Source organism: Ambystoma mexicanum, chromosome 3p, assembly GCF_040938575.1.
Source record: "Ambystoma mexicanum isolate Mex_15411 chromosome 3p, UKY_AmexF1_1, whole genome shotgun sequence".
Classification (NCBI taxonomy): domain Eukaryota; kingdom Metazoa; phylum Chordata; class Amphibia; order Caudata; family Ambystomatidae; genus Ambystoma; species Ambystoma mexicanum.
Window position 1 is genome coordinate 937,052,085 of NC_090925.1, and position 26,397 is coordinate 937,078,481.

Below are 26,397 nucleotides of genomic sequence, written 5' to 3' on the forward strand. Positions count from 1 at the left end.
CTTTTCGAAATCGTTAACCAAAGACTTGACTGCACCTTCAAGAACATTTTGCTCCTGGGCCCTTTGCCCTGTACCACTGACTCTGGCACACGCCTATTGACTCTGGCTAAATTTGTTAGAACTGCCTTCTGTAGATTGCTTCTCAACTAGAACTGTGTTGGTGCACCTACTTCTTACAACCACCTTTTCCTCAACCCTTTTTAAACCTGTGAAGTGCCATTTTGCTCGGTTTTCATTTAAGTATTCTCTATGCTAAAGTACTGCCTTGCCTAAACTTGTTCACAAACTTATGGAAAGTGTTGCTAGGGGGCACTGTAAGAAGATATTTCTGTATAACTTGTGTTTTCCATCCCTGGTGAGAAATTGCCAGAGTGCCATTTGTGTTTGGTTTTCACTGTGCCGTTTTGCTCAGTTTTCACTCTTGCTCAAACTTGTCTACAATTTAACTAGGGCGTTGTGTATACTTTTCTTGACTGATTTTAACTTGCTTTATTAACTGTGATTAATGTGTTGAACTACAAGTGTGTAAAATAAATATATATTATTTTTAATACAAAGCCTTGGTCAGTGTTTCCTTGTGCCATAAGTGCTGTAGCTCTATTGTGTAAACCCTGAATACTGCTCATCTCCCTCTTGAGATAAGTCTGACTGCTTAGCCACAGCTACCAACTAAATCTTTGTGGTACAGACTGATACCAAAGGGGATTTATTGCTCATACCTGTAGTCTTAGTCTTCTGTAGTGCTCCCTAAGGGAACTGCACAGGATTCTGCCTAACGTTTCAATCGTCAATCGTTAAGCATCTTCAGATTGGAGAGCTTACACACTTGACATTAGGCCTTCTGGTGGTCTTTTGGAAGACAATGGTTGCACAGAGGCCTCCAGATAAGTGGTGTACGAGGCCTTTTTACGCATTAAAATCCTGTAAATATGACATCATTATTCTTTTCCTGCTTGATGATATACGCCAGTTTAGAGCAGAGGGCGGTGCAAAGGTCAGGTTACTTGACAGAAACCAGAAAGCTTCTTTTGATTTGTATCTATATGGATGTAATTGCAGGCGATGGAGAGCAGCCTCAAACAAACATTTGTCTCTGAAGCATTTTAGAAAGAAACTGCACAGAGTGATATAAGGAATGGTTTCTTTATGTTAAGCTTCTGCTGTGTTTTGTGTCTAGATGCTCATGGGGCAAACAGAAGCATTGTGCATATTTATTTTCCTACTATAATAGGATCCTATAATTACTAAGATGGAAAACTGAATGACAACTGAGAACAATCTTTTCAAACAAATTATGCTTTTTTTCAATACATGCAAACCAGTATTGCACAAAAGTATTTTTCAAAGTTCCTGTGGTGTGCACATTTATCATCAAGATGCATCTAGATGGTGTGTTCATACACATTATTTTTGTGGGAGAAAGTTTTCCACAAATGTAATAAATTGCTTGAAACCAGACATCTTTTGTTTCTAATGGGTCTGTGTTGAAGTGACTGTGAAAGCAAAGGGAGCACAGTCGGCTGCACGCAGGCCAGGAAGGGGTTAATCAGGTGGTGTGCTACGGTTATGAGAGTGAAGGACTTTCAGGTGTGTACAGGGGTGCTGATGCGTAGACAGGCAGGGGTGGGTTAATGATTTGGCTCTGTTTTTTCTTTAAAAGGAGGAAGAGGTCCGCTGGGAGGGAGTCGTCGTGCCACGAGAGATGGAAGAGACTGCAGGTCACGGGCCAGAAGAGGCGTTTGTCTGGGTGTATTAGCCGGCCCAGGGAAAGGGGGACCGGGAGGCTGACGTGAACGGATGCAAAGCCGATAGCGGAAGACCCGGGACATGTGGAACACCGCCCACGAGGGAGCCTGCCGCAGATTGCAGTGAATGTTGAGAAGTCCGGGGACAGTGCCACGTGGAACACCGTCAACGAGGGAGCAGGTGAGCCTGCCGAAGAGAAAAGGGGTTGAGGCAGAGAGAAGGGTGAACTCTTAAGCAGAACGTCGCCACCGCTGGATTTGTTCATAACCAGGACAGACTGGGTCAGAACTTTACAAGTATCGGGCCAACATAGGAGAACTGGGACACCGGGCAGGGGTGAGGTAACCACTTACCTACCAGAATGTTGGACTTCTTACACCTAAACGTTTAGAAATAAAATAAAGAACTGCATACAACTTACCTTGAGTCTCAGCGTGCTTTGTAACAAAATGCCAGTTGTGACAAGTGGCGGCAGCGGAGGGATTGGATGTGGCACTAATGCCTAACCTCATACAGAGCATCGAAGAAAATTGGTTGGCTAAAACACCCTTCCACGGAAAAGAAATCAGGCCTCCAGCCAGATGCAAACCCAAGAGTAGGGCAGAGAAATGGGCACTCCAGAAAAAGTGGTAGGAACTGGTCATGATGCCCGTCGCTGTTGATTGGAAGATCGATGAGCAAGGGGACAGTTACCGGTTGGCAGAAGAGTTGGATCCCACATTAAGAAATGCCTGGGTAGCAGCGAGCGAAGGGAACAGAGGCCAAGACCGCACTTCAAACAAGAAAAAGGGGTGTACTATTGGGTGGTACGGCAACCCAGAGAAGAACTCCTTAAACAGCTATTGGTCCCTTACAAGTTTCGGCCTACGGTATTGGAAGTTGCTCATGTGCAAGTGGGAGAGGGCCACTTGGGGGGTCCGAGAAAATTGTGCAGAAAATCCCGGCACGGTTCTTCTGACCGTGAGTGTACAGGCAGACGCAGAGCTTCTGTCAGCAATGTGAAGAGTGTCAGAAAAAGAACAGAGCTGACGTCCCGAATGCTCCGCTAGAGACAATGCCTGTACCCTTCCGACGTATAGGAATGGGCATTATGGGGCCACTTGATCCCTCCAGTAGAGGCCTTTATATTTATTGGTAATTATGGACTATACTACCAGATAATCGGAAGCCTTTCCCTTACAGAGCATTACAACGCAACACGACTGCAATGCCTTAATGCTGTTTATTGCACAAGTGGGTATCCCCAAGGAGATCATCACAGACCGGGGAATGAACTTCATGTCAGCCATATTGAAGCAGATATGTCAAAACCTTTACAAAGAGCATTTGAAAACCTCAGTTTACCATCCCCAAACTAATTGTTAGGCAGAATACTGTGCAGTGCCCTTAGGGACCACTACACCTGATTAAGACCACAGGTGGCAATACAAGTTTTACCTTTGGTACAAGCCTGTACTACTAAGTTATAGTGGTAGCAGTAGCAGAGCAGCCAGGCTTATCTCAAGAGTATATGAGCAGTAGCAGAGATTACACAAAGGGACCACAATTACTTTGACTCAAGCAAACATTGACTCAAGGTTTCAGGTAAAAAATATAAGTACATTTATTTTTTAAACCATCAGTTATAAACACAACACCTCTATTAAACTTTAAACAAAACCACATGTTAAATATACTACAACTAACCAATTCACTTTGTACAGTAAGTCTCAAGGTAAGTACCCTGTGTTTGAATGAACCAGTGTTATGAACAAAACATGATACCGCAGATACGGTTGCGATTACTTTTTGACAGTTCGGTCTACTAAATAAACGCATATCCGTGACATGAAATGCTACCGGGGCAAAAACACACTTAGCACCTGAGATGCCCAGAGGGAGTTGGAGGCAAAAATCACAGGCAATATTTAGGTTAGGCAGACAGTATTGAGAAACACTCAGAAACAGGAGTTCAAAAGTCAAAGGGTCAAAGCCAGGTTTAAGTGACACCGGAGACCTGTGCCGAAGATCACACCGTTAGACAGTTCACGATTCAGTGTAGCCAAAAAGTACTTGGATATTGTCAATGTTCGGAAGCAAAAGTTATAAGAAGGAGGGAAGACGAGGACGAGCCTTGAGGATGAAGAAAAGGGATTCACCCAGTTTCCTTGAGTAGAACACAGTACCTTATTCCAACGATGCAGCTGGTGCCCTGGCAGTTGTTCCTGTTGGTTTCCCACAGACCCACGATTCCTGGAGCTCCGTTGTGAAGGATGACGTCTGAAGGGGGTCTGCACCACACAGGGATGAAGCCGGCAGCAGCGACAACGCAAAGGTGTGCTCCTTAAAAACAGGAGAGGCTCAGCAGGTGGCTATCCGGACCACTACAGCAGTGTGCAGCAATTTCTACCACGGCAGAGATCTCTGGCTGAAGAAGATGAGCTGGTTATCTCCACCAGGCTCAAGGGAAGAAGACTCCGGACTGGATCTTCTCTTAGTCGTCGAAGGGAAGATAGCTCAGGACTGCAGCAGGGCTTCACCGGGATGGGGTAGTTGCAGCAGCCGTCGTTCTCTCCACTTCTCTTCGGTTCCTTGTAGTTCCAGAGGCGACTCATTTCTAGCCCAAGCGACCTGCCTTTTATGAGCAAAACCCCCATTCACACAGCCTGGCTGTCAATCACCGGACAACCACCTCAGCCAATCATGGCAAAGTGCGACTTGGGTTTTCTAGGATACCCTGTGCAGGGGGTGACTACACCCCTTCCCCACATTCAGTCTACCTAGACACCCAGGCGCTAAGAGGAGGGCTTCTCTGCAGAAGCCCGCCAAAAGACGGTGAACAAAGAAGGCAAACCTAGTTTGCCATGCAAAGTAAAACACAAGAAGGACTTTAACAAAAAGAAATGGCGAATAAACCCAACCGGAGCCAAAAGAAAGACGATTTGGTCAAGCGGGTTTATGTTCGAGGCTAATATAATAGTCAAGAACAGTACCACGTTTATCTAATATAATCGCGGTAGAAACGTTAGGGTAGATAACACTGCCACCAGCCAAGTCTAAATGTTAAAAGAGCAAAACAATGCTCAGGGAGGTACAGACAGAAAAAGGGGTACAGATTAGCCCTTTCCAGTACTCCATGTAAGATGGGGTGTACTGAGTCTGTGGTAAAAATGACTATGTAAAGTAAATGGCAACTTTACCTTTCTCTGGGGGACAGTAGTCAGCCCCAGCGAAATGGAGTCAGAGGGAAGTCTAAAAGACAACCCTGGGTTACTACACTAAAGGTGCTGTGTAACCCATACAAGAACAGGGGCACTTGGAGTGGTGTGCTCCAGTGCCCAAGATCACACAATGAGTAACAACACATAGGCCAAAACACATGAGAGTGAAAAAAAGGATGTACACTCTTACCAGATGGAAAAAATAAACTCCAGAGGGTGGACACGCTGTCTCCAGCATCTTTGTGATCTTGATAAGTCACGCCTTGCGGGCAGAACTGAAATGTAAAAGCAAATGGGAACTGGAATTGGGGAAGATGTTTGAAGATAGAGAATGGGGGAAATAAAATGGTATCACAAGAAGGTTTCTAGGAACGCTAAATTACAACTAATACAGCTCTATGTAGTACAGAGCGCATATCTCACGCCCGCTTGCAATCTCTACCTTTAAAGGGGCCAGGAGACAGGAATGCCACAAATGTAGGGTGGAGGAGGCTGGGCTCGAACATATGTTCTGGGAGTGCCCGGTAGTACGGGGGTTCTAGAAGAAGATACCGGATAAGGTGGCCCAGGGAGGCATAGAGCTGGATGTCGAGACCCCGGAAGCCTGCGTGCTGGGTCGATATAAGAAAAACGCGAAAGATAAACAACTGAACAAACTCAAAGATCTGATGTACATAATGGCTAAGCGCAGCATAGCCACGGGGTGTAAAGACATGAAGGAACAGAGTGTGACTAGATAGTGGACGGAACTGGAAAAGTGGTGTGTGGGAGAAGACGCTAAGAGTGCAAAATGAAGAGACAGGAATAGACAAACAAAGATGGATAGCGCTAACGGTAACATTGTTTGCAGACAAAAGAGAGGAGGAGATTGAGCCGCAATTGGGGGAAGGGGATGCATGAAGAATAATTTAATTATTGGATGGATAAGTAGGCTATGCGGGGGAGTTATGTAGAGGTGTTATTTGAAGTTGAAGAACATACACGTTGAACAAATGATATAGATTATGACAGAGCCTGTTACTCTTTGTTGTTTATTGTTATGGTTCACAAAATTTAAGAAAATAAAAAAAAAAAAAGAAAGGGAAGACTCCGAAAGAATGCCCTTCATATGAGACTGCCTGTAGGTGGTAGCAGTGCGTGGTATAAGTCAACATAACATATTGGGCAATTTCATGATTACATGCGTAGGCCCAGATCCTAGCAAAGGTCCTGGCTAATTGTTTGCTCATTATCGCCTCTACAATTCTTCATGGTGATAGAGCCATTGGCGCAGACCCTTAGAGCGGATCAATCAGTCCAGGGCTTGCAAAATCTCCTTATACGCAGACAACCTTCTGGTGTACATGAGGGACCCGGCAAGATCATGTCCAAGAACCAGTGAGAGACTACAAGAGTCCCAATGGTACTGCAGACTTAAAATTAATTGGGAAAAATCAGTGGTCATGCCGGTTATGGGACAGATGGAAGCTATACTAAGTGGCTGCCCTCTGACGGTGGAGGTAGAGGGCTTCAAGTACCTGGGAACAGAAGTGCAGCGGGGTATGGGGAAATTCCTGGAGAGCAATCTGGACCCATAAGTCAACAGGCTACAGGAGGTTGCAAAGCATTTGGTCATGCTTCCAGTGACCCTACCAGGGAGGGTCGACTTGCTGAAGATGCTGGCACTCCCCCCATTATTGTACGTGTTGCAGAACACCCCGGTGTGGCTCCCAAACAGGTAGTGCAATGTGATTAATGCCCTAATCAGGGGTCGGGGGGGTGATATGGGTAAACAAGAGCCCCCGAATAGCACTGTGACAGTGAGTAGGTCAGAGTGGTGGGTGGGGCGGCCAGACATCAGAAAGTACTATTGGGCAGCCCACTTAGTTGGACCGAATGAATGGCTGTTTGGGAAGAGAAGACCGCCACACACAAGATTAGAATTAGATACTATAGGGGGTGCTGACCCACTGAAAATACTGTATGGAGGCCCCTGTGGCAATGGTGGTTAAGAGAGACCTGGTGGTCAAGTGGGCGTTCTGAGACATGCCGACAATAGTGAGCTGCGAGGTGGGGATGGAGCACTGCCGCAGCATGGAGGGTGTAACAGAAACCTCAAGATCGGGGCCATCATGGATCATTGGGAAGGTAATTGAGATGCAGGGTGGAGGAGGGGGTGGGGAGTTTTGGTGCATGTTTTTGTTGATTGGTGTTATTGGTTTTACATAAAAATGCAAATAAACAGTTTCTTTTTTAAAAACAATGCAACTTCGTAGTCAGAGACGATCATTTCACACAATCATTCAACCCAAGTTATTCATAGCCCCTTGTTAAGTTCTTAAATCCCTAAACTTCAGGTGGTATCAATGGTCTAAGTAACAAAGAAATGCCTAGACACAAGGGGCCTCATTACGAGTCCGGCGGTAACCGAGCCGGAAAAACCGGCAGGTTACCGCCGGACTCGTATTACAATTCCGCCTCCGTGATTCCTGGAATTACCGGGGCATTACGACCCCGGTGACCCGGGAATTCCGGAGGCAGACCTTTTCGAAATCGTTAACCAAAGACTTGACTGCACCTTCAAGAACATTTTGCTCCTGGGCCCTTTGCCCTGTACCACTGACTCTGGCACACGCCTATTGACTCTGGCTAAATTTGTTAGAACTGCCTTCTGTAGATTGCTTCTCAACTAGAACTGTGTTGGTGCACCTACTTCTTACAACCACCTTTTCCTCAACCCTTTTTAAACCTGTGAAGTGCCATTTTGCTCGGTTTTCATTTAAGTATTCTCTATGCTAAAGTACTGCCTTGCCTAAACTTGTTCACAAACTTATGGAAAGTGTTGCTAGGGGGCACTGTAAGAAGATATTTCTGTATAACTTGTGTTTTCCATCCCTGGTGAGAAATTGCCAGAGTGCCATTTGTGTTTGGTTTTCACTGTGCCGTTTTGCTCAGTTTTCACTCTTGCTCAAACTTGTCTACAATTTAACTAGGGCGTTGTGTATACTTTTCTTGACTGATTTTAACTTGCTTTATTAACTGTGATTAATGTGTTGAACTACAAGTGTGTAAAATAAATATATATTATTTTTAATACAAAGCCTTGGTCAGTGTTTCCTTGTGCCATAAGTGCTGTAGCTCTATTGTGTAAACCCTGAATACTGCTCATCTCCCTCTTGAGATAAGTCTGACTGCTTAGCCACAGCTACCAACTAAATCTTTGTGGTACAGACTGATACCAAAGGGGATTTATTGCTCATACCTGTAGTCTTAGTCTTCTGTAGTGCTCCCTAAGGGAACTGCACAGGATTCTGCCTAACGTTTCAATCGTCAATCGTTAAGCATCTTCAGATTGGAGAGCTTACACACTTGACATTAGGCCTTCTGGTGGTCTTTTGGAAGACAATGGTTGCACAGAGGCCTCCAGATAAGTGGTGTACGAGGCCTTTTTACGCATTAAAATCCTGTAAATATGACATCATTATTCTTTTCCTGCTTGATGATATACGCCAGTTTAGAGCAGAGGGCGGTGCAAAGGTCAGGTTACTTGACAGAAACCAGAAAGCTTCTTTTGATTTGTATCTATATGGATGTAATTGCAGGCGATGGAGAGCAGCCTCAAACAGACATTTGTCTCTGAAGCATTTTAGAAAGAAACTGCACAGAGTGATATAAGGAATGGTTTCTTTATGTTAAGCTTCTGCTGTGTTTTGTGTCTAGATGCTCATGGGGCAAACAGAAGCATTGTGCATATTTATTTTCCTACTATAATAGGATCCTATAATTACTAAGATGGAAAACTGAATGACAACTGAGAACAATCTTTTCAAACAAATTATGCTTTTTTTCAATACATGCAAACCAGTATTGCACAAAAGTATTTTTCAAAGTTCCTGTGGTGTGCACATTTATCATCAAGATGCATCTAGATGGTGTGTTCATACACATTATTTTTGTGGGAGAAAGTTTTCCACAAATGTAATAAATTGCTTGAAACCAGACATCTTTTGTTTCTAATGGGTCTGTGTTGAAGTGACTGTGAAAGCAAAGGGAGCACAGTCGGCTGCACGCAGGCCAGGAAGGGGTTAATCAGGTGGTGTGCTACGGTTATGAGAGTGAAGGACTTTCAGGTGTGTACAGGGGTGCTGATGCGTAGACAGGCAGGGGTGGGTTAATGATTTGGCTCTGTTTTTTCTTTAAAAGGAGGAAGAGGTCCGCTGGGAGGGAGTCGTCGTGCCACGAGAGATGGAAGAGACTGCAGGTCACGGGCCAGAAGAGGCGTTTGTCTGGGTGTATTAGCCGGCCCAGGGAAAGGGGGACCGGGAGGCTGACGTGAACGGATGCAGAGGCGATAGCGGAAGACCCGGGACATGTGGAACACCGCCCACGAGGGAGCCTGCCGCAGATTGCAGTGAATGTTGAGAAGTCCGGGGACAGTGCCACGTGGAACACCGTCAACGAGGGAGCAGGTGAGCCTGCCGAAGAGAAAAGGGGTTGAGGCAGAGAGAAGGGTGAACTCTTAAGCAGAACGTCGCCACCGCTGGATTTGTTCATAACCAGGACAGACTGGGTCAGAACTTTACAAGTATCGGGCCAACATAGGAGAACTGGGACACCGGGCAGGGGTGAGGTAACCACTTACCTACCAGAATGTTGGACTTCTTACACCTAAACGTTTAGAAATAAAATAAAGAACTGCATACAACTTACCTTGAGTCTCAGCGTGCTTTGTAACAAAATGCCAGTTGTGACAAGTGGCGGCAGCGGAGGGATTGGATGTGGCACTAATGCCTAACCTCATACAGAGCATCGAAGAAAATTGGTTGGCTAAAACACCCTTCCACGGAAAAGAAATCAGGCCTCCAGCCAGATGCAAACCCAAGAGTAGGGCAGAGAAATGGGCACTCCAGAAAAAGTGGTAGGAACTGGTCATGATGCCCGTCGCTGTTGATTGGAAGATCGATGAGCAAGGGGACAGTTACCGGTTGGCAGAAGAGTTGGATCCCACATTAAGAAATGCCTGGGTAGCAGCGAGCGAAGGGAACAGAGGCCAAGACCGCACTTCAAACAAGAAAAAGGGGTGTACTATTGGGTGGTACGGCAACCCAGAGAAGGACTCCTTAAACAGCTATTGGTCCCTTACAAGTTTCGGCCTACGGTATTGGAAGTTGCTCATGTGCAAGTGGGAGAGGGCCACTTGGGGGGTCCGAGAAAATTGTGCAGAAAATCCCGGCACGGTTCTTCTGACCGTGAGTGTACAGGCAGACGCAGAGCTTCTGTCAGCAATGTGAAGAGTGTCAGAAAAAGAACAGAGCTGACGTCCCGAATGCTCCGCTAGAGACAATGCCTGTACCCTTCCGACGTATAGGAATGGGCATTATGGGGCCACTTGATCCCTCCAGTAGAGGCCTTTATATTTATTGGTAATTATGGACTATACTACCAGATAATCGGAAGCCTTTCCCTTACAGAGCATTACAACGCAACACGACTGCAATGCCTTAATGCTGTTTATTGCACAAGTGGGTATCCCCAAGGAGATCATCACAGACCGGGGAATGAACTTCATGTCAGCCATATTGAAGCAGATATGTCAAAACCTTTACAAAGAGCATTTGAAAACCTCAGTTTACCATCCCCAAACTAATTGTTAGGCAGAATACTGTGCAGTGCCCTTAGGGACCACTACACCTGATTAAGACCACAGGTGGCAATACAAGTTTTACCTTTGGTACAAGCCTGTACTACTAAGTTATAGTGGTAGCAGTAGCAGAGCAGCCAGGCTTATCTCAAGAGTATATGAGCAGTAGCAGAGATTACACAAAGGGACCACAATTACTTTGACTCAAGCAAACACTGACTCAAGGTTTCAGGTAAAAAATATAAGTACATTTATTTTTTAAACCATCAGTTATAAACACAACACCTCTATTAAACTTTAAACAAAACCACATGTTAAATATACTACAACTAACCAATTCACTTTGTACAGTAAGTCTCAAGGTAAGTACCCTGTGTTTGAATGAACCAGTGTTATGAACAAAACATGATACCGCAGATACGGTTGCGATTACTTTTTGACAGTTCGGTCTACTAAATAAACGCATATCCGTGACATGAAATGCTACCGGGGCAAAAACACACTTAGCACCTGAGATGCCCAGAGGGAGTTGGAGGCAAAAATCACAGGCAATATTTAGGTTAGGCAGACAGTATTGAGAAACACTCAGAAACAGGAGTTCAAAAGTCAAAGGGTCAAAGCCAGGTTTAAGTGACACCGGAGACCTGTGCCGAAGATCACACCGTTAGACAGTTCACGATTCAGTGTAGCCAAAAAGTACTTGGATATTGTCAATGTTCGGAAGCAAAAGTTATAAGAAGGAGGGAAGACGAGGACGAGCCTTGAGGATGAAGAAAAGGGATTCACCCAGTTTCCTTGAGTAGAACACAGTACCTTATTCCAACGATGCAGCTGGTGCCCTGGCAGTTGTTCCTGTTGGTTTCCCACAGACCCACGATTCCTGGAGCTCCGTTGTGAAGGATGACGTCTGAAGGGGGTCTGCACCACACAGGGATGAAGCCGGCAGCAGCGACAACGCAAAGGTGTGCTCCTTAAAAACAGGAGAGGCTCAGCAGGTGGCTATCCGGACCACTACAGCAGTGTGCAGCAATTTCTACCACGGCAGAGATCTCTGGCTGAAGAAGATGAGCTGGTTATCTCCACCAGGCTCAAGGGAAGAAGACTCCGGACTGGATCTTCTCTTAGTCGTCGAAGGGAAGATAGCTCAGGACTGCAGCAGGGCTTCACCGGGATGGGGTAGTTGCAGCAGCCGTCGTTCTCTCCACTTCTCTTCGGTTCCTTGTAGTTCCAGAGGCGACTCATTTCTAGCCCAAGCGACCTGCCTTTTATGAGCAAAACCCCCATTCACACAGCCTGGCTGTCAATCACCGGACAACCACCTCAGCCAATCATGGCAAAGTGCGACTTGGGTTTTCTAGGATACCCTGTGCAGGGGGTGACTACACCCCTTCCCCACATTCAGTCTACCTAGACACCCAGGCGCTAAGAGGAGGGCTTCTCTGCAGAAGCCCGCCAAAAGACGGTGAACAAAGAAGGCAAACCTAGTTTGCCATGCAAAGTAAAACACAAGAAGGACTTTAACAAAAAGAAATGGCGAATAAACCCAACCGGAGCCAAAAGAAAGACGATTTGGTCAAGCGGGTTTATGTTCGAGGCTAATATAATAGTCAAGAACAGTACCACGTTTATCTAATATAATCGCGGTAGAAACGTTAGGGTAGATAACACTGCCACCAGCCAAGTCTAAATGTTAAAAGAGCAAAACAATGCTCAGGGAGGTACAGACAGAAAAAGGGGTACAGATTAGCCCTTTCCAGTACTCCATGTAAGATGGGGTGTACTGAGTCTGTGGTAAAAATGACTATGTAAAGTAAATGGCAACTTTACCTTTCTCTGGGGGACAGTAGTCAGCCCCAGCGAAATGGAGTCAGAGGGAAGTCTAAAAGACAACCCTGGGTTACTACACTAAAGGTGCTGTGTAACCCATACAAGAACAGGGGCACTTGGAGTGGTGTGCTCCAGTGCCCAAGATCACACAATGAGTAACAACACATAGGCCAAAACACATGAGAGTGAAAAAAAGGATGTACACTCTTACCAGATGGAAAAAATAAACTCCAGAAATCCAGCAAAGCTGCTGGGGGACTCACTAGGTGAGGAAAATTAGCCCTAGAAGAAGAATTTTCCCTAACACTGATGGTTTGGTAGAACAGTAGAAGATGGTTTGGTAGAACGGTATAATCAAACGATCAAACAGATGTTGAGGAGAACGATGACGCCCAACGACAAAAACTGGGATTGAATGGTGGCGTGGATCCTCATGACTCTTCGAAATACGCCACAGTCATCCACAGGGTTTGCCCCCTTTGAGCTGTTGTTTGGCCAACAAGTGAGGTCCCTCCTGGATATCCTGGAGGAACAGCCACAACAAGAGGTATCCCTGACAGAATACACCACCAAGTTGACAGAAAGGTGTTAGGCAGAATCCTGTGCAGTGCCCTTAGGGACCACTACACACAATTAAGACTACAGGTGGCAATACAAGTTTTACCTTTGGTACAAGCCTGTACTACTATGTCAGAGTGGTAGCAGTGGCGGGAAGCCAGGCTTATCTCAAGAGTATATGAGCAGTAGCAGAGATTACACAAACAGACCACAATTACTGTGACTCAAGCAAACACTGACTCAAGGTTTCAGGTAGAAAAATATAAGTACATTTATTTCTAAACCATTCGTTATAAACACAACACTTCTATTAAACTTCAATAAAACCGACACGTTAAATATACTACAACTAACCAATTCACTTTGTACACTAAGTCTCAAGGTAAGTACCCTGTGTTTGAATGAACCGGTGTTATGAACAAAACATGTTACCGCGAATACGATTGCGATCACTTTTTGACAGTTCGGTCTACTAAACAAACGCATATCTGTGACATGAAATGCTACCGGGGCAAAAACACACTTAGCACCTGAGATACCCAGAGGGAGTTGGAGACAAAAATCACAGGCAATATTTTGGTTAGGCAGGCAGAATCAAGAAACACTCAGAGACAGGAGGTCAAAAGTCAAAGGACCGGAGCCAGGGTCGAAAAGACACCGGGGCCAGTTGCCGAAGATCACACGGTCAGACAGTTCACGATTCAACGAAGCCAAAAGTACTTCGATATTGTTAATGTTTGGAAGCAAAAGTTATAAGAAGGAGGGAAGACAAGGGTAAGCCTTGGAAATGAAGAAAAAGGGATTCACCCAGTTTCCTCAACAGAACACAGCACCTTGTTCCAGTGGTGCAGCTAGTGCCCTGGCAGTTGTTCCTGTTGGTTTCCTGCAGACCCACGATTCCTGGAGCTTCGTTGTGAAGGACGACGTCTGAAGGGGGTCTGCACCACACAGGGATGAAGCCGGCAGCAGCGACAAGGAATAAAAGGTGCGCTCCTTTAAAAACAGGAGAGGCTCTTCAGGTGGCTATCCGGACCACTACAGCAGTGTGCAGCGATTTCGACCACGGAAGAGGATCCTCTGGCTGTAGAAGATGAGCTGGTTATCCCCACCAAGCTCAAGGGAAGACGACTCCGGACTGGATCTTCTCTGAGTCGTTGAAGGGCTGATAGCTCAGGACTGCAGCAGGGCTTCACCGGGACGGGGTAGTTGCAGCAGCCGTCGTTCTCTCTGCTTCTCTTCGGTTCCTTGTAGTTCCAGTGGCGACTCTCTGACTTCTAGCCCAAGAGACCTGCCTTTTATGCGAAAACCCCCCATTCACGCAGCCTGGCTGTCAATCACCCAGCAGGGGGGTTATCCAGCCCGGACAACTACCCTGGCCAATCATGACAAAGTGCGACTTGGGTTTCCTAGGATACCCTGTGCAGGGGGTGACTACCCCCCTCCCTCACATTCAGCCCACCTAGACACCCAGGTGCCTTGAGGAGGGCTTCTGGGCAGAAGCCCGCCAAAAGACAGTGAACAAAGAAGGCGAACCTAGTTTGCCGCGCAAAGTAAAACACAAGAAGGACTTTAACTAAAAGAAATGGTGAATAAACCCACCCGGAGCCAAGAAAAAGATGATTTGGTCAAGCGGGTTTATGTTCGAGGCTAATAATAGCCAAGAACAGTACCACGTTTATCTAATATAATCGCGGTAGAAAAGTTAGGGTAGATACCACTGCCAACTAGCCAAATGTTAAAAGAGCGAAACAATGCTCTAGGAGGTACAGATACAAAGGGATACGAGTTAACCCTTTCCAGTACACCATGGAAGATGGGGTGTACTGGATCTGTGGTAGATTGACTAAGTAAAGTTAATGGTAACTTTGCCCTTTTCTGGGGGACAGTAGTCGCCTCAGAAATGGAGTCGAGGGAAGTCTCAAAGACAACCCTGTGCCACGGCACTGAAGGTGCTCTATGACACACAAAAAAGAAAGGGGCTACTGAAGTGGTGTACTTCAGAGTCCACAATCACAAAAACAGGTAGAAACACATAGCAAAACCCAGGTAAGAGTGGGGGAAAAGCTCTCACTCTTACCAAGTGGAAAAAAATAAACTCCAGAAGTCCAGCAAAGCTGCTGGGGGACTCACTAGGTGAGGGAAATTAGCCATAAATGAGAATTTTCGCTAACAAAAGGGTATCCAAACTGCAAGCGGTCACCCACACATAGTTGTAACAAGCACAATAGGTTCAGGAGACACAGGTTCAGGAGGATGCATAGTTTTCAGGTGGGTGAAAAGGTATTGGTGCCAATTCCATCCTCAGAGAACAAAATGTTGGCAGCCTGGAGGGGCCAGTATACGATAGAGCAAGTCCTGGGTCCGGTTATATACAAGGTCCGGTAAAAGGACTGGCGATTCCCAGTACAAAAACGATCACGTCAACTTACTGAAGAAACGGGTGGAGCCAGTCCCAAAGGCCGCTCTAATCAGTATGGAACCTCAAGCTAATACTGAGATGCATTTTGGATGGGACTGAGTTGGGTTGGAGGCGTTGCAAATTAGTCCGGACCTGAGGAAAACCGAAAGAAACAACTGGACTAGCTCCTCCAGGAGTTCCAGAAGATGTTTTCATCCTTACCCAGGAGGACTATGAAAGTCTATCACGAGATAGATACAAATCCGGGGACCACCATCAGGATACGACCCTATAGAATACCGGAAGCACAGGTGCAAGCCGTGAACAAAGAGATACAGTCCATGTTGGCCATGGGAGTCATAGAACCCTCACATAGCCAGTGGTGTTCCCCAATAGTTTGGTGCTTAAACCGGATGGAAGCATACGATTCTGTATAGATTTCCGTAAACGAAGTCTCCAAGTTCGATTTCTACCCAATGCCCAGAATTGATGACCTACTGGAAATTATAAGTTACTCACCGTACTGACTACCGTACTCTTAGTCCTTAGTCCCCTTTCCTCCATACTGCATGGGCGTCCCTTCCAAGGAACGGCAGACGGAACCTTTTACACCCTTTTAAATTTAGAGGTGTGCGGGGGTGCAGCCCTGGGAGCATGCGCTGCCCTGACTCCGCCCTCCGTTGCCATACCTCAGTCATGCATCGACAGTAGATTAACATTGCCTAATGACACCAATTTTATTAGGGGGAGGCTGGTGGGAAGTATGGAGAAAAGGGGACTAAGGACACAGAGTATGTTAGTCACTACGGTAAGTAACTTATAATTACTCTTACATCCCGTCCCCTTTCCTCCATACTGCATGGGCTTTTACAACAGAGTGTCGCCCCAGGGTCGAAAGGAGACCCTCCTTAAACAAACAGGTTTCTAAGAACCGCTTGTCCGAAAGCCGTGTCTGATCTAGAACTGGCACCCAAACAGTAGTGCTTGCAGAAAGCCGAAAGGGGTGACCCATGTGGCCACCTTGCTTATGACTTGCCAGGGTACATGCCGCTGGAAAGCGATGGCTGTTACCTTGTCTCTGACCGCGTGGGCGTGCATATTGGCCAGCAGTGGCTTATGCTGTCCCTCGTAAGCTTCTTTGATGGCCGAGACTATCCAACGGACAACAAGGCAGTGCAGAACTCTCTGTGCCTCATCTTTGGGCTCAGCAAAAAACATAGGTAGCACTATTTCTTTGTTCAGATGGAATGCGTAAGGCACCTTGGGCAAGAATGCTGGGTGTGTCCACAGGACTACTTTATCCTTGGGAAACGTAGTGTATGCCTCTGAGGCGACCAGTGCCTGGATTTCACTGATTCTGCGAGCCGAGGTGAGGCAGACAAGCAAGGTAGTCTTAATGGTGACCAGTCTGAAGTTCGCGGACGCCATTGGTTCAAATTTTTTGTGCGCCAGGACATCCAGAACTATGTTGAGGTCCTACACAGGGGTGTGGCCTCTTGGTGGGCAGGTAGAGTCTGGTGAGACCCGTAAAAATGTTTCCTGACAATCGGGTTGGAAGAGGAAAAGATCTCTTCCTCTGAGTTTCTATAAGCCCCAATGGCTGCCAAGTAAGTGCGGCAAGTGTCCACCTGCACGCCTGAGTGGGCTAGGTGCATGCAAGGGGGTTGATTTTATTTTTAAATTTGTTTATTGGCATTTATCATTTTTTACGCTTACATGGCATCAAATGCACTTGAAATTGAAGGATGATGAGCATTGTAAAACATTAACATTTATAACAATTTAACTTTAACTGTCTCCAAATATTTCTTCAAGTGTAGCAGTTCAGTATCAGCTGCAGAATGTAGGGGATAGACAATCAGACAAGGGGGTGGGGCAGGCGGTCCACCACAACAGAATCCCCTTTATCTAGGATCACTCAACTCAGTGGTATTGCATCTATGGGTTACTATCCGATGTCCATGGAATTTCCCTTGTTCATGGGGGCTTATCGTCTGAAGGGTGGAACAACGACCCTGTGAGTTCCTTCCAAGCTTCCAGAGTCATGCTCGAGGCATCTGTGGATTTGACAACACTGTTTTCCAAAGCCTTCGTTTCGGCATGGACCCATCGTTCCAGCTCCCTGTACCACAACTTGTGTTAGAGTCTGTCCAGTGGCAGAACCCGGTCCACTTCCTCTTACACTGGGCCCTGGTAGCCTTGCTCCTGGCACCCTGTATGATCTGGAAATTAGCCTGGGAAAGGCTGGGGTGACCTGTTCAGGAACCACGTTGTGAGGGCTAGCTTCTGGGGGTGGATGACCCTGAGGCTGAGCAGCTCCGAGAACCATGGTCTGGCCGGCCACCACATTAGAATGATGTTGAGGTGGCGAGATTCCTTGTTCTTGCATATCACCCTGTGTATCAGTGGTCTGGGCGGGAAGGCGTATGCTGTCATTCCGTCCCACTGAATCTGGAATGCATCGCCCAGGGAGCCCTGGCCCTGACCTTGCTGGGAAGCGAACAGCTGGCGCCTCCTGTTGTCCCAGGAGGCAAAGAGGTCCACTTGGGGGTGTCCCCATTTGTGGAATATTTCTTGCAGTACTAGGTCGTTCAACTGCCACTCGTAGTTGTCCGCCCCCAATCTGCTGAGTATGTCTGCCTCCAGGCTAGATTCCCCCGGCAGGTGGACAGCCGTGAAGTAGATGTTGTTCCCCAGAGCCCGTTCCCATATGCTGACGGTGAGCCTGCACAGCGGGGGGGGATCTGGTACCCCCCCTGCTTGTTGACATAAAAGATGCTGGTTGAGTTGTCTGTCTGAATGAGGATGACCTTGCCCTCAATAACCGGAAGGAAGGCTCTGAAAGCCAGCCAGATTGTCAAGGAGTTCCCCCTTTCTCACCCGAGTCCGATCCTTCTTGGATTTCTTGGTCGATGCCTTCTTGCGGACGGATCGGGTCTTGAATAAGGCTGCACAAGTCTCTTCCGACTCCAGCGTGCATTCAAAGTTCTGGGATGCAACGATCCAGGAATCCGGGAATGAAGTAAGTGCACTGCACAGCACACGAGTCCAGGAAGTTTAGAAAGAAAGGAGGGGGACTAGTAATGGAGTTAGTAGGGACAGAATCAGGGAAGCAAAACCGTGAGCTACGGAGCACACTTCTGGTCGCTACTTTGCAATAGCATTGAGATGCGCGGAGCCGCGGGGGGTGTGGTCTATTAATAGAACACGCTACGTCCAACGTGTAGAGCGAGGAAGGTGTTTCACGCTGGACGGCCATGTTGGGAGTACCAGGGAGTGCAAGCCCCGTTGAGACAAGGATCAGGAAGTCCAAAAGGGGCGCGTTCTGTAGGTCATGACAGCATGCCTCCTCCGAAGACCCGTTCCTCCATGTTTGCCCGGGTGTATGAGGTGAAATTTTCTGAGCAGTCGAGGGGCCTTGAGATTAGAAAGTGGTTCCCAAGTTCTTTCACTAGGAGGATATCCCTTCCATTCAACCAGGTATTGAAGCTGACCCCGCTTATAACTGGAGTCGCATATTCGGGACACTTCATATTCCAGTTGGTTGTCGACCAGAAGAGGAGGGGTTCTGCAGGATTTCCGGGAGGATTGAATGTAGTGTTTTAATAAGGATGTGTGAAAAACTGGGTGAATTTTCTTCCAGGAGTCTGTGATCCGGTATGAGACTGGATTTATAATCTCCTTGATGGGAAATGGACCATAGTACCGAGGGGCTAATTTGTTTGGTCGTAGATGTCGGGGTAGTAATTTTGAGGACAACCAGACTTGATCAACAATTGCATAAGAAGGCCCTGGTCTTCTTTTGGAATCCGCATACCTCTTAGTCTGTGTTCTGGCCTTCTCTAAGTATTCCTTGGCCTCCTGGTGTACGTTGATGAGGGTTTCGATCCAGGAGTCGACAGTAGGTACCGGTGTGGGATGAGGGAGAACAGAGGGTAGAACCGATGGATGGAAACCTTGGCTACAATAAAAGGGACTGGTTTTAAGTGCTGAATGATCGGAACTGTTGTAGGCGAATTCAGCCACGGGTATCAGGAGCGACCAGTCATCCTGAACCTTGGTAGCTAAACATCGAAAATACTGTTCCAGGGTCTGATTAGCACGTTCTGTGGCCCTGTTGGTTTGGGGATGATAACCTGATGAGAGGGCGCGTTGGATTCCCAAAATGCGACAGAGATGTTTCCAGAATTGCGAGACGTATTGAGGTCCTCGATCAGATATGATCTTGGAAGGAAGTCCATGCAGACGGAATATGTGTTCCAGAAAGATTCCAGCAAGTTTGGACGAGGATGGTAGCTTACACAGGGGTGTAAAATGAGCCATATGAGTGAACAAGTCAATGGTAACCATGATGGTCGTGTATCCTCGGGAAGGTGGTAATTCCACAATGAAGTCTGTAGCAATGATTTCCCATGGCCTTGTTGGCAGTGTAGGTTGCAGCAGAAGACTCGCCGGTCTCTTGTTATCATGCTTATTTTGACTACAGATAGCACAAGCTTGGATGTACTGCTGTACATTGGTCTTCATTCCAGGCCACCAAAACTGTCTTTGTATGAGGCGGAGGGTGTTGGTTATGCCACGATGTCCGGAGTGAAGGGTATCATGACAGAGGTTTATTATTCTTTGTTGTAATTTCTGTGTGGGAATGCAAGCCCCATTGAGACAAGGAAGTCCAAAAGGGGCGCGTTCTGTAGGTCATGACACAGATAGCCTTCAGTTCCAGCCAATTGATGTGATACTCCTGTTCCTGCCGGGTCCAGGTGCCGTAGACGCAGTGGTTGTCCAGGGTGGCCCCCTCAACCCTTGAGAGAGGAGTCCGTGGTGATGGTGACCTGTGGGGTAGGTTGCTGGAAAGGCTCGCCCCGCCACAGGTTGTCCTCTCTAGACCACCATGTAAGGTCCGGGTGAAGTGATGGAGGAACGTTGATCATCTCTGACTGAGAGTCTCACCACTGGTTCCAAGAGGCTGCAAAATGCAGCTGTATCCTCCTCATCCTGAGTCTCTAGTGGGGGATGGCCACGAGGACTGCAGCATGATACCCAGTAGGTGTTCGTACCACCAGGCCGAGGTCACTTCTCTGCTCAGGAAGTGCGCGGTGGCCCTATTGAGGACCGTGATCTTGTCCTCCGAGGGAAAAACTATCTCGGAGCACATGTTCCAAATGAGACCCAAGAAGGTCAGTCTCTGCGTGGGCTGCAGCTGCGACTTCTTGATGTTAAGTGAAAAACCCAGCTAGTGCACAGTGTTCATAAGAGCGTGGGAAGTATGGTGCACTGCTTCCAAAGATGTCGCCCTGACGAGCCAGTCGTCGAGGTACAGGTAGATGTGGTGGCCCTGCGACCTGAGGAGAGCTGCCACAGTGTTCATCAGCCTGGTAAAGACCCTGGGGTCCGAGTTGAGGCCGAAAGGAAGCACCTTGTATTGGAAACGGTAGCCCATGATCTTGAATCGTAGAAAGGAACAATGAGGCAGCCAGATCGGGACGTGTAAGTACGCGTCCTTCAGATCCAGGGAGAACATCCAGTCTCCCTTGCATAATGTCTCTGCTATCAAAGCTGGCATAACCATCTTGTATTTTTGTAGCGGTAGGGAAAGGTTGAGGGTGGAAAGGTCCAGCACAACTCTCAGGCCCTCCTGGTTGTTCTTCTGGATGGCAAAAATCCTGGAGTAAAAGGCCAAGCCTCGCTGGGAGGCTGGGACTTCCTCCACTGCCTGGCTCTGTACGAGTGACCGGATCTCCGCCCAAAGAGTTGCTGTCCCAACCTGTGGGAGCGGAGGGGAGGAGGGAGGAGGATAGGGAGGCGCTACCCCGTGTAGACTACAGAGAGGATACAGGGCTCCGCGAAATTCTGGCACCAGAAATATGCATGGAGAGCAAACCTGCCCCCCACTGAAGACATGTAGACCCAGAGGGGCATGTCATGCCTTCTTTCCCTCAGAGGCTGTTGCAGAGGAGGGGGGACTGGAAAAAGCCCTTACTCCCCCTCCCCTTTTTGTTGCTTGCGCCGATGTTGAGTTGGCGAACAGTCAGGCTGCCTGGACCTCCGTTCTTGGAAGCTGCAGAACCCTCCATATGTACGCCCCGTGTCCGTGCACTGCTGTGACTGGGTGCATATTTTGGGTGTGGTCTTTGGTCTCATGTCCCTGGCAATGCAGATGGCACGGCCAGAGGTGTCAATGTGGTCCATGGTGGACTCCATGATGTCCTGCCTCTGCCAATCCCTCCTTGAACTGTGATTGGCTCTGAGCCGGAAGCTCTGGGAAGAAATCCGCAATTTCCCGCCAGAGCCTCTGGTTAACGGCTGCCAGCATGGCATCTGCGTTGGCTTGACAAAGGTGCAAGGACGCGTTGGAATACAGCTTCTTCCCGTATGCCTCCAAGACCTTCTCCTCCTTGCCTAGCAGTGCCGCAGAGAGGAGGCTGAGGACGACTGAGGGAGGAGTGTGGCTGAGGATGGGCCGATGGCAAGAATGTATCCCACTCCATCTGCCTGTACTTGGTGTCCAGGCGCTTATTCACCGGTTGGACTGAGTGAGGTTTGAGCCAACCCATTGTGGCCAGGGCGACTGCGTCCTTCTGCATCGGGATCCCCGTTCTGGTTACGGGATGTAGTATGAAGACTTCTGCGAGGACCCCCTCTGCTGTTTGCTCAAACTCTGGTTGAGGAAGACCCAAGTACTCTGCCAGCCCTGCAAGACGTTTGTGGAAGGCCTTGGCTGAAGATGGCGTGTCGGGGTCCTCCTCCTCATCCGTGTCCGCCTGAGGGTCCTGTTGGTCCAGGACCAGATGAGGGGAGTTGGGAGCCGAGGGCTGCAGTGTGGAGACCAGAGCCGGAGGCTGTTTCGGGACCGGCTGGACATGAGGCTGCACAAGGCTCAGGGGAACCTGTACCAAGGCCAGCGGTGCTGAAGCACGTCCCTGAGGATGTCCCCCATCCGAGGAGACATCATGAGCTCAAGGAACCGTTCAAAGAACATGTCCTCACAGGCCGGAGTGATGGTAGGTGATATCGAGGGAGTAAGGAGCGGCTGCTGGAGCCGTTGCATGTCCTTCCCACATGGATGCAGCGGGCACCTGCCTTGCACGAAGGAAGGGTAAGCTGTAGGCCACATACCTGGTTGACACCAGCCCCACCTTGACACACGTTCCTCCACCTGCTGCCTACCTTGGAGCAGCATCGGCCGGATATCGGGATTTTCTGGCATGCCGGCCATTTCTTCGAGCTGCCTTCCACGTGCCTGCGTCGTGTTGCTCGGATCACTGGGTCCCATCCTATTCAGGACTCTTGAGTGTGGATCATGGGGCCTACCCTGCTCCTCGGGCCGAGGCCCGGTAAGCATTTCGCCGTCTGCCGATCTGCCGGTAGAACTGCGTATAGGCGTCCACTCGGACATGTTGCCGGTACTAGGGCATAGCCCTTTGGGTGAAGACCCGGTAAAAGAACCTTACGATCCCTCAGCACTGTCACCGGGAGGATCTACTGACCCCTCGGCCTATCGGACAGTAGCCGATTCAGCCTCTATAGTTGTTCTGGTACAAGGACCTGGCCGGTCCCTCCCACGCGGGCAAGTCCTTGGGAAGGAGTCTCCCTTGCGGGGTGCACTGGAAAAGAGTGGCCTTACCTTGGGGCCTGGATCGATGAAAGACTAATTAGGAGGCGATTCCTGGAAGAGCTCCATCCACCTGGCTAGTCTGTTCTTCAGAGACCTCGGGGAAAGCGCGTCACACGCGGTACAAGCTTGTCAGCTGTGGTCTGGGCCAAGGCACCTTAGGCAGAGGGCGTGGGGGTCTTTAGTCAGGAAGAGCCTGTCAGAGGAGGGACACCTGCTGAACCCTGTAGAAGTCAACATGCGCCGGGGAGGAGCGTGACGCCTGAGGACCGAGTACCTGAATGATAAAAGGACAAAAGAGAAGAAGTATCCCTGCGTGGAATTACATGGCCAAAGCTAAACCCAGGAGCAGTGGTGAATTTGGCCTGTTCCGTCGATGCGGAAAACAGGACTGATGTATGGCGCCGGAGGGCGGAGTCAGGGCAGTGCATGCTCCCAGGGCCGCACCCCCACGCACCTCTAAATTTAAAGGGGAAGGTTTTTTTCTGGTGAAAAGGGTTCCGTCCCCCATCCCTTGGAAGGGACGCCCATGCAGTATGGAGGAAAGGGGAGGGGACGTAAGAGTAAGGCTTGGGCAAGCAGTGCATCTCCCCACCATCGATTTATCAAAAGGGCATTGGCAAATCCCACTCCGGCCAGAGGACAGAGAAAAGAGAGCCTTTGCGACCCCTTCGGGCTGTACCAGTGACGGTGCTGCTGTTTGGTCTCCATGGAGCCCATGCAACTTTTCAACGGCTTATGAACTCCCTCATGAGAGGACATGAATACGTAGGAGCTTACCTCGATGACATTGCTACGCACTTCTTAAAACTCCCATCTGCAGCATTTGCGGGCCGTGTTTCAGTCCCTGGACGCAACATCAACCCCAAGAAGACTTCGATAGCCTTCGCACATACTAAATATCTCAGATACTACGTTGGTCAGGGCATTATTGGGCCTCAACAGGACAAGTTGGAGGCTATTGATCAGCTACTTTTTACAGCCAATGGTAGACAAATCTGGGCTTTCCTGGGTTTTATAGGTTAGTATAGAAGGTTCATCCCGCACTTTTCAACATTGGCAGCCCCATTGACAGATCGCCTACAGTCGGCACGTTCCGCAAAGGCCAGGGATAATCAACCAGAGGCCGAACAGGCATTTAGAGATCTGAAGGCGGTCTTGGCTGGACATGCAGTGTTACATTGCCCGGATTATTCAGCGGTGTACTTTTTGCATAAAGATGCGTCTGGAGTAGGGATTGGGGCGGTGCTCTTTCAGAACCAGGAGGAAGGAGAATGGTCCATCTTGTTTATCAGCAGCCTATGCCACTATTGAGAAGGAATCTCTGGCGGTTAAGTGGGCCACTGAGTCGCTGAGGTATTACCTCCTGGGGTGCACATTTACCCTGGCTACGGATCATGCACCGTTGGTCTGGATGTCACAGAATATGGACTCAAAACCCTGGATCCTGCAGTGGTTTCTGGCACTGCAGCCTTTCACCTTTACGACTGTCCACCGGCCGGGTCGACTGCTGATGCAAGCAGACTTCTTGTCGAGAGCGCATACCCTACCCGAACCCTGGCCAAACGTCAGGGCTTATGTAAGGAAGTGACGGTGAAAGCCGAGGGAGCACAGTCAGCGGCATGCAGGCCAGGAAGGGGTTAATCAGGGTGTGCGCGACGGTTACGAGAGTGAAGGACTGTCAGGTGTGAACAGGGGTGCTGATGCAGAGAGAGGCGGAGCTGGGTTAATGAATTGGCTCTGTTTTTCTCTTTAAAAGGAGGAAGGGGTGTGCCAGGAGGGGGTCGTCATGCCAGGAGGGATGGAGGAGACTGCAGGTCACGCGCTGGAAGAGGTGTTTGTCTGGGTATATTAGCCGGCCCGGGGCAACGGGGACCGGGAGGCTGAAGTGGACGGACACAGAGGAGATAGTGGAAGATCTGGGACATGCGGAATGCCACCCACGAGGGAGCAGGTGAACCTGCCGAAGATTGCAGTGAACATTGAGAAGTCCGGGGACAGTGCCAAGTGGAACGCCACCCACCAGGGAGCAGGTGAGCCTGCCAAAGAGTGCAGTGAGCGTTGAGAAGTCCAGGGAACAATGCCACACAGAACGCTACCCTCAAGGGAGCAGGTGAGCCTGCCGAAGAGAAAAGGGGTTGGGGCGGAGAGAAGGGTGATCTCTTAAGCGGAACGCCGCCACCGCAGGATTTGTTCATAACCAGCACAGATTGGGCCGGAACTTTACAAGTATGGGGCCAACAGGCAGGAGTGAGGTAACCACTGACCCACTATCAGAAAGTTGGACTACTTACACCTAAACGTTAAAAAATAAAATAAAGAACCGCGTACAAATGAGCTTGAGTCTCAGAGTGCTAGGGTGTTACTCATTTTCAAGCTTTGTCATGTTTTGGTTGCTATTTGCATACTTTAGGCACTCTTGCTGAAGCAAATCATTTTTACTTTTATTAATTTCCATTCTAATTATAAAAGTGTGTAAAATGGTGAGTTTGCAAGATCTAGTTTACATCCATTCAATCTTAACTTACAGTCAATGGGGTAAATTACTATAAATGGTCAGTGGCAGCATAGTCCTTGCTCAAGGGTGAGCGATTGTCATTACAGCAATCACAGGAGTCACAGCCTCTGTCAAATCTTCAAGACTACAATTAAAAACATTGAAACTCTGACTCACTATGAAGTGCATGAAACAGTTACACTTGTAGTTGAAATGGAAACTCAGCAAAACCTGGCACTGTAGTGTAATCCAGATAGGTATTTAACTTCTTTATGTAGCGCTTCATGCATGGTTCCTCCAACTTCTATGCACTGTGATTATTATACCTCATTCGATAGTGTCTGAAGGATGTTAACCGGTAAAAAAGCTTGGTTGGTTGGTTCAGCAAACACTGCTGCAATCTGTGCATGATATGCAAGTCGCAGGTTTGAATCGTAGCAAGGCCAACTGAGCCTTTCATCCTTCCGAGGTCGATAAATGATTACCAACTTCAGTTGGGTGATAATTGTATGTAATTATGTTCTATGTGCAGCCCTTTAGCAAAAGCGCTTTATAAATAACAAATCATTAACTCTGTCCAGCCAAAATTTGACCATGAGATTAGATAAAGAATTTTGCATTGAGTCCTTGCCTCTCTGCACTGTTGTATCATAAAATTAGCATACCATTAGGTAGTACTAGTTCCCGGAAATGAGGACTTTCATTAAACAATAAAATTAAGATTCTGCTATTGAACCTCAAAACACAATAGAATTCATGTTTGCTTTACTGTGTAATTTGTGACTTGTTTTTACTTTTCATGGTTAGCATGTATCGTTTGCAATTGTGGCTGATTTATAACAATATGTTTGGATCTTAATGTACAGTTTGTATTGCTGTTGAAGAGGGGTTGAAGCCCCGAAACGCGTCGAACTTGATTGGAATTGTCTGGCCTCTACA